The sequence below is a fragment of the Ursus arctos genome, unplaced genomic scaffold (genome assembly GCF_023065955.2).
Source record: "Ursus arctos isolate Adak ecotype North America unplaced genomic scaffold, UrsArc2.0 scaffold_6, whole genome shotgun sequence".
Classification (NCBI taxonomy): Eukaryota; Metazoa; Chordata; class Mammalia; order Carnivora; family Ursidae; genus Ursus; species Ursus arctos.
In genome coordinates, this window is record NW_026623078.1 from 17312669 (window position 1) to 17320813 (window position 8145).

An 8145-nucleotide genomic window follows, 5' to 3' on the forward strand; every position below is an offset into this window, starting at 1 on the left:
ACCTAAGGCCACAGGCCCCCCTGATCTTCGTAATGATCAAGGTGCTGCTGTTAATAAAACAACATCTTACAGTACCTTCAACAAGTTAATACTACATCAGTATGTGGGAATTTGGTTACTTACTGTCTCCACCAGAGGGCGTACAGGCCCTGGAAAGGAATGTACACCATTCAGTCTCCCTTAGCTGTTCAAGTGAGGTGAAAGGAGAGTATAAAGTTTGTTAAAGTAAGAAGTGGGAATTACCCAGACATCAATGTCATTGAGCACTGCTTTTTCTGACCGGTAGTACACATAAAGAATACAGGACTAAATATAATTCACATTTTCAGAAATGTAATGATATTAAATGAAAAATATTGACAGTTTCATGTACTAGGCCTTGGGGGGTTTTTTAGTGTGATAGTGCCCAGATGTTTAACACTTTGTCATATGCCACAGGCCATTCTCCCTGGAAAGTATTTACAATGCCCCAAGTGTCTTAGCTTCCTTGATAATGCATTTTTCATTTTATTGCACTGCCCTACAAGCTTTGTCCTTTTGTTTTTGTTTTTGTTTGTTTTTTTACCCACATCATACTCCCTCCTGTTTTCCTTGGCTAAATTCTGATTGCTCAAATTTCAATTCTTGCGCTCACCAGTTCTTCCAGAATTGTGTATGCAACTTTAGGATCACCAAGCCCACTCTTAGAGACAGAAGTGGCAGAATTGTAAAATTAAAATGGAGAGGATTGGCAAAAGAGTTTGATGTCCTACACTGCTCATCATGCCTCCACCATCAACTCTGCAAATCTCTACTTTCTTATCTCCAGAACAAGGAGATGAGAATTCTGACTCTTTCCATGAAATTAAGCGCTGACCAACATAACATGCCTAAAGATGGTATCATGGACATAAAGATGGTCAAATGATACAACTCGGTGAAAAGCAATAAATAAATCCATGGAAAATATAACTTGTGTTATTTATCCTCTTCCTTTTGGGTTTGTTTTCTGGCACTATCCTACTGGCAAAAGAATTTGAGAATTCTTATTAAAAGCATTTTTAGTCTAATAATATCTGTAGACTAGCTGGTAAAGTATAGTGTTAACAAATAGGTTAAAGATAAATTTACGGTCAAAACAATTTACCTACTTGTTTAATAGCTTTTAAAAAAGATGATGTTCGTGTCTAACTGTACAGATCTAGTCAACAAAAATGATGGTGTCTTCATAAAACTCTATTCATTTTTTTAAATGTAGAATATTTAATGATGTGAAAAAATTCATGATAGAAAAGATTTACCATAGGATGACAGTTTACTTAGGAAAAACAAAATGAACAAACTTCTTACTCTCTAGTCCAAATTTCAGTCTCCAATATTATTCCAGAACCCCTTCAAGAAATGGCTGATTCCAGGTTCAGGAAAGGGAAATACAAGGTGAGCCCAGGTTATCTTGTGACTGAAAGTAAAGAAACTTACAATGACCAATGGATTCAAGAGCCAGGCTGATGTGATTCCCACTGACACCATGTCAGCATCGAGTTTTTAGTTAACTGAGGGCACCTGGGTAACTCAGTGGCTTAAGCAGCTCCCTTCAGCTCAGGTCATGATCTCAGGGTCCTGGGATTGAGTCCCAGGTTGGGCTCCCTGCCCTGCAGAGAGCCTGCTTCCCCCTCTCCCTCTGCAGCTCTCCCTGCTTGTGCACTCTCTCTCTCTGTCAAATAAATAAATAAAATCTCAAAAAAAAAAAAAAGATTTCAGTTAACCAAAATACACTGGGTCTATGAAAATCCCCTAAGTCCTTCATGACTATCAAAGAGCCATTAAAGCTTCTTTGTCACCATTTGAGGAAACCATTAAACCAACTCCTCAGCTTAAAAACTGGTAAGGAAAGGGAAGCATTACAGATTTACTCTGCCTTTCCCACAGACCTTTATTTCTAATAACCAGTAGCCCTAGCGATAAGTGAAAGCTAATAAATGTTGATGATGATACAAATATAAAATCACTATTTGAAGTCCCTAATGAAATTACTAATGCAGATAAGGATTATCAGCTAGTATTGAAATTATCAAATGATTGATTGGGGGGAAATGGATTTTCTCTGCAGTTTGTCCAGGGCACATCAAAAAATATTATACTCTCATCACAAGGGGGAAACCATGACTGCACAATGGAAAATAAGGCCATCATCACCCTAATTCATTGACCAAACTTAATACCCCCAATGGTGGAACAGCCAGGAACTACGCATCTCCTAGTGGGTTGCCTGTGGTGTAGACACATGTCTACACGCAATGTACTCTCAACTAAAACATTTAACTTGAATCAGTCAAGCCTTTAGATGTAACTTCCACTTTATAGGAAATATACAGAAGAATAAGTTAAACATTGTCAAAAAAAGGAATCAGACAAATTCAGAAGATGAAAAATTTTACAGGACAGATCCATGTCATGAAAAGAAGAGATTCTTCTAGAGTAAAGGAGGGGTGAGGAATACAGCTATTGTAGTGTGCACTGGACTAGATCCTGATTTGGAAAGACCAACTCTAAATGGTATTTTGAGGGTAACTTGTAAAATATGGCCTGGGAATATTGAAAATTATGATTCGTTTTGTGAAGTGTGATTAATATTTTTAGCTATGGAGAAAAAAAATTAATGCATACTAAGGTATTCAAAATGTTAATGCTCATTAATCACAAAAATGTTAATGGTGGTGGAGTATAGGCTTCGGTTTCATCCCTGACTTCACCATTTACCAGCTGGTCAACGCACACAAACTCTATGCCTTCGTTATCTATGCTGTACCTACCTTATGGGTAATGGGAATTATATGAGATGAGATGATGCCTAGTTTAACAACTATCTACTGAAATTTTCTCATTAACCTTCTGAATGGTTGATCGATTTTTCCTATCCTAAATTTTCAAAAATCTCTTCTTTGTTCCTGTTTTAAACTTTCACTTGATTTCATTCTGATTTCCACTCAAGATTCTTTTGTTCTCTCTGTGCTGTGAGGACTCTGTGAAATTATCCTTTGTTATCTCTGCACCACTGAGTACTCTGATTACATAATTATTCACTTCTCTTAGGACTTTTTGTCACTAAAGAATTCAACAATCCCCGCCACTGTGTCACTTGGTGACTGTTCATTTAGGACAATATCTTTTTTCTTACTGACTCTTCTAATCTCCTTCAGCTGTTTATTTCCTAAAGTAGTCCTGCTTTATTCTCATCCATTCGTTCATTCTCTCCCCTTCTCCCCCTCCTACTGTTTCTCATTCTGTGTCTTTCTGTCACGTGAAAGAGTTATAAGGGAAAACAATTTTTCTCCTTGAACGTTCCTATACCTCTCTTGTCTTCCTGATTCCTTTATCTTGCTCTTCAGTGGCGTCCGAACCAAGTGTGCTTTGTGTAAACCCTTGAACTGCCTCACTGTCCACTCTCCAATTTTCTCCCCAGTGTGGGCACTGACTTTTGTGACCCTCAGTGATCAGAAGCAGCCACGATAAGGTCTTCCTTAACCTTTCTTTCTTTCTTTCTTTCTTTCTTTCTTTCTTTCTTTCTTTCATTCATTCAAGTTTTGTGAACTTATTTATTTGACAGAGAGAGAAGGAGAGCATAAGCAGGGGGAACAGCAGAGGGAGAGAAGCAAGCTCCCTGCTGAGCAGGGAGCCCAACGCATGTGGAGCTGGATCCAAGAACCCTGGGATCACGACCTGAACCTTAGGCAGATGCTTAAGCAACTGAGCCACCCAGGTGCCCCAACCTCTTCTTTCTTAACTAAACCCAAAATCTTTCTTGTGATCTCTAATTTTCAGACTTTTCAGTTGCTCCTGGTTGTGATGAATGGTCTCAATTTACATATAACTGGCGTGCTTGCTTTTCCAGTGATGTATTTAACTCTCTTATTCGATTGCAGCTGCTTGTCCCCCTCCCCCACCTGCCCCTCATTTGCACAAGAGGAATTCCCTTCCATACTTTCATCACACTTATTTTTCAGTTCCGGCAATTTCTGTGCAAAGAACAGAAACATTCTATTTGCTGGAGCAAATTCACCCAAGAAAACTGACTCTGATGAAGAACCCATGTTGAAAGATTAAATGAAAATGATGATATGGCAAAGGCCATTCATTCCTTTAAAATCTCCTACTTGTTTCTTTGGGGATCTGAATCTGTAGATCAATATATAGTTAGACTCACTAATACATGGCGAACTGAGATGTTTAGATCACAAGGCACCAGAGATCCTCCCTGCCCCCAGTGTAAGGAAGTAAGCTGTTCAGTGACTCCAGGGGGGCCCACATTGTTGTCTCTTCTGTGTGCCCTAACCATCACAGCAGCGGGGTCAGGTCTCACCTTAATCCCTTGCTCTCCCGCTTTTCCTAAATGGCCATGGAAAAGAAACTCACAGCTCTAATATCTTCAACTGTAAAATCAGAAAGAAGCAAATAGTACCTCCGAAGGGTGAGATAATTAAAAGTTATGTAAAGATATTTACATATCTGTTAAACACCCCCTCCCAGAGAGAGAAAGCACGAGCAAGAGACACATGTAAAATACTTCTACCAGGAGTAGCTATGATTTCCCATCCTTTTTTTTTAATAATAATTTTTTCTTATGTTATGTTAGTCCATCATGACCAAGTGGATTCATCCCTGGGATGCAAGGGTGGTTCAACATTCGCAAATCAATCAGTGTGATAGATCATATCAACAAGAAACGAGTTAAGAACCATATGATCCTTTCAACTGATGCAGAAAAAGCATTTGACAAAATACAGCATCCTTTCCTGATTAAAACCCTTCAGAGTGTAGGGATAGAGGGTACATGTTCCTCAGTTTCGTAAAAACCATCTATGAAAAGCCTACAGCAAATATCATTCTCAATGGGGAAAAGCTGAAAGCCTTTCCCTTAAGATCAGGAACACGACAAGGATGCCCACTCTCGCCACTATTATTCAACATAGTCCTAGAAGTCCTTGGGACAGCAATCAGAACAAAAAGGGATAAAAGGTATTCAAATCGGCAAAGAAGAAGTCAAACTGTCTCTCTTCACAGATGATATAATACTCTATATGGAAAACCCAAAAGACTCCACCCCCAAATTACTAGAACTTATACAGAAATTCAGTAATATGGTGGGATACAAAATCAATGCTCAGAAATCAGTTGCATTTCTATACACAATGGGACTGAAGAAAGAGAAATTAGGGAATTGATTCCATTTATAATAGCACCAAAAATCATACGTTATCTCGGAATTAACTTAACCGGAGAGGTAAAGGATCTATAGTTTAGAAACTACAGATCACTCTTGAAAGACATTGAAGACACAAAATGATTTCCCGTCCTTCTAACCTCTATGTGAGATTGGCTCTGACTTCCATTCCATGTCCTATGGAAGTCAAAAGCCCTTCCCAACATTTCTCCACATTGGTTTTATTTTCATGAGCATCCTTACTCTAAGCTCCTTGCTTCTAATTAATCAGTTCGATTTATGAACAGCCATCCCACTGGCTCTCCTATGCGGTTCCTATTCTACACGACATTGACACAGATGTCAAACTGGGACACTTCCCGTGGTTTCATCGCCCACCCTACCCTCACCCAAAACCAAAGCCCAGGGAAAGCAAAACCCTGCATGCAAGGCCTTTCCTTTGGTAGCCAACTTGAATAAAAGGAGATTGTGGTGGAAGGGGAGAGAAATATTACAGCAATACAACAACTTCAGTTAAGCACTCAGCAAGTCCTACACCGTCCATCCCTACAGATTGTTCTTTGGCCCTTGTCCCATGCTACATCTTCAGGCTTATGCCATAGTGCCAACTTTATGCTCCTTGGTAGGAAGTTAGTGCTCCCTAGGACTCCAAATTTTCTCTCCAAGTAGAGCCAGTTTCCTCTTTTCTATCTCTAATCAAATGTTTAGCCCCTTCACCCAACCAATTGAGCTCCTCAGTAGAAAAGGGTGGGGATTTCATTCCATAGGATTTGTCTTTCTCAGAAGTTGTAAATAACGTTTTCCCCATCCATTACATAATGGTTTGAGTTCTTAATAAAAGTGTGACTATAGGATCAAGTTTTTTAATGTCATTTACCTAGAGTTCATAGACCTAAGAATAGAGAACTACCTCAAAATAAACATAAGAAGTAGAACACACACAGGATCAAGGTTACATGCAAGTGCAGTTTGGTTTCAATGTTCCCAAATAGCCGTAGTGATTTAAAAAAAAAGAGAGAGAGAGAGAGACCTTGATAAATACTGTTCAAGGTCTACTTTTATCAGTAAATGGCCTTGATCTTAGCTATTGGGTCCAGAGTTGAACAGGCTATGTATATAACCTACAGGTTTATGTTGACTTTGGAAGCTTTATACCTCTTCAGTGACAAAATGCTTGCCATTTCCAAGCTTTCTAATATACATACAATGCACACTTTATTTCTACTGATATTTCTTTGTCCCAAGAGATAGGGTTATGAGTTTAACTACCCTTTCGTGTAAGCCTATTGTTTATAAGCTTTGAAAAATATGCCATTTCAAGAGGAACAGAACAAGGAGAGGGAAATACTATCAATTCAAATAACACATCTCAATAGAACCAACTTTGGGTCCTCCTTTGAGAGATATTTTTTAAACACTTATGGTACCTAATGTGTGGCCAGTATCAGATGAGCCCAAGCTGAACTGGAGGCTGGAGTGTGGAGAAAGTTCTTTCTTTCTTTCTTTCTTTGAACTTCAGTTAAGCAACCAGCAAAAACAGCATGTCCCATGACTTCAGATGCTTGAACAAGTTTTTCAATTAAGTTTTGGTAGAGTAACACCATGGCAATGAGCTTGTTGGGTTACATGTTAAAATTCAAAGTTGTCTATTTCTCAAATGTTCATGTCTCATATGGGTTTCTATAAAAGCGATGTGTTCTACAGACACAACATGGCTTGGGGAAGGAAATGACTATAACCCGCAGGCTCTTCTTTACTCCACCACTTACCATCAGTGGGACTTTGGGCAAATCACTTCACCCCTCTAAAGTGTTAGACAATGTAAGAAATGATTATGCATCTTTCATCTATTGCTTTGAGGCCTTCCTTGCTTTGCTGACCACTCTCTGAAATAGGGATCATTCTTTTTAGTTTTTCTAAAATTTGTTTACATCTTAAGGGGTCTAGTACTTTTTAAATAATTGGAATTCAGTGAAAAATAAAGCTACTCTGTTGATAACTGTCATGATCTGAGCATCATCTCCCAAAGCTCCTCTCAACATTCGACCATAATAATAACATGTTGACTTAGAAGCCTATTTCTTTCTCCCCAAATAGGAAATCAATGTGGATCAGTCCTCCTGAAGATTCTTTAAACTTTGGAATGCTTTGACGATTTCTTGAGGATTGTGATCAGAATGGCAAGAGAGAAAACAAATATAGAGACAACATATTAGTCATTCACATCCTTAATTAAGTATTCTTTGAATTTTTCTTTGGTTGAGTTATCTTAGAACAGTTTGGGCATATCCAAGCTCATAGATGGACGTAACCTATTGTATGCAGAAAGCAGGATTTCTGTGAGGGGAAGGTTGCTTCTCGTCTAGCATTTTATAATACAGTATTGCTTCTGGCCAAACAAGTCACAGCTCAACCAGACTCAAGGTGAAGGGAATTGACTCCACCTCTCAAAGAGAAGAGTATCATCTCTAGACTGCCCCAAGTTCATTTTCCAGAAACATCACTCTCAAACATTTTTACCTAAAATAACATTTCAGGAAGCCATGATGGATTGTAAGAGTAACATAGGCAGGATCTGATCTAAGACACAGAGAAATTCTTTCTTTGTTCCAGAGTTAAGTGTACCCTAATGTAATATACTGTGTAATAATATAGCACAATGTGAATGCCCTATTTTAGGGATCCATTTTCCTTGTTAATGTGCCTTCAGAAAATTCCCACTCCAGGTTAGGATAAGTTATCTTATCAAAGTTATGGGTGGTTGGATAGGGAGAAGAAATCATCTTTTCAAAAAGAATTAATATTTATGTTTGTAACTGACAGTCACACTGAACGTGAAAAAGAATGTCTCAGGGTCTGGCAGTTGTGCTTTATCTACTTTAATAAACAGCTAATGCGCCTTCTTATTTTCAGCCTGGTGTAACATCTGAGGACATTGCCATGCT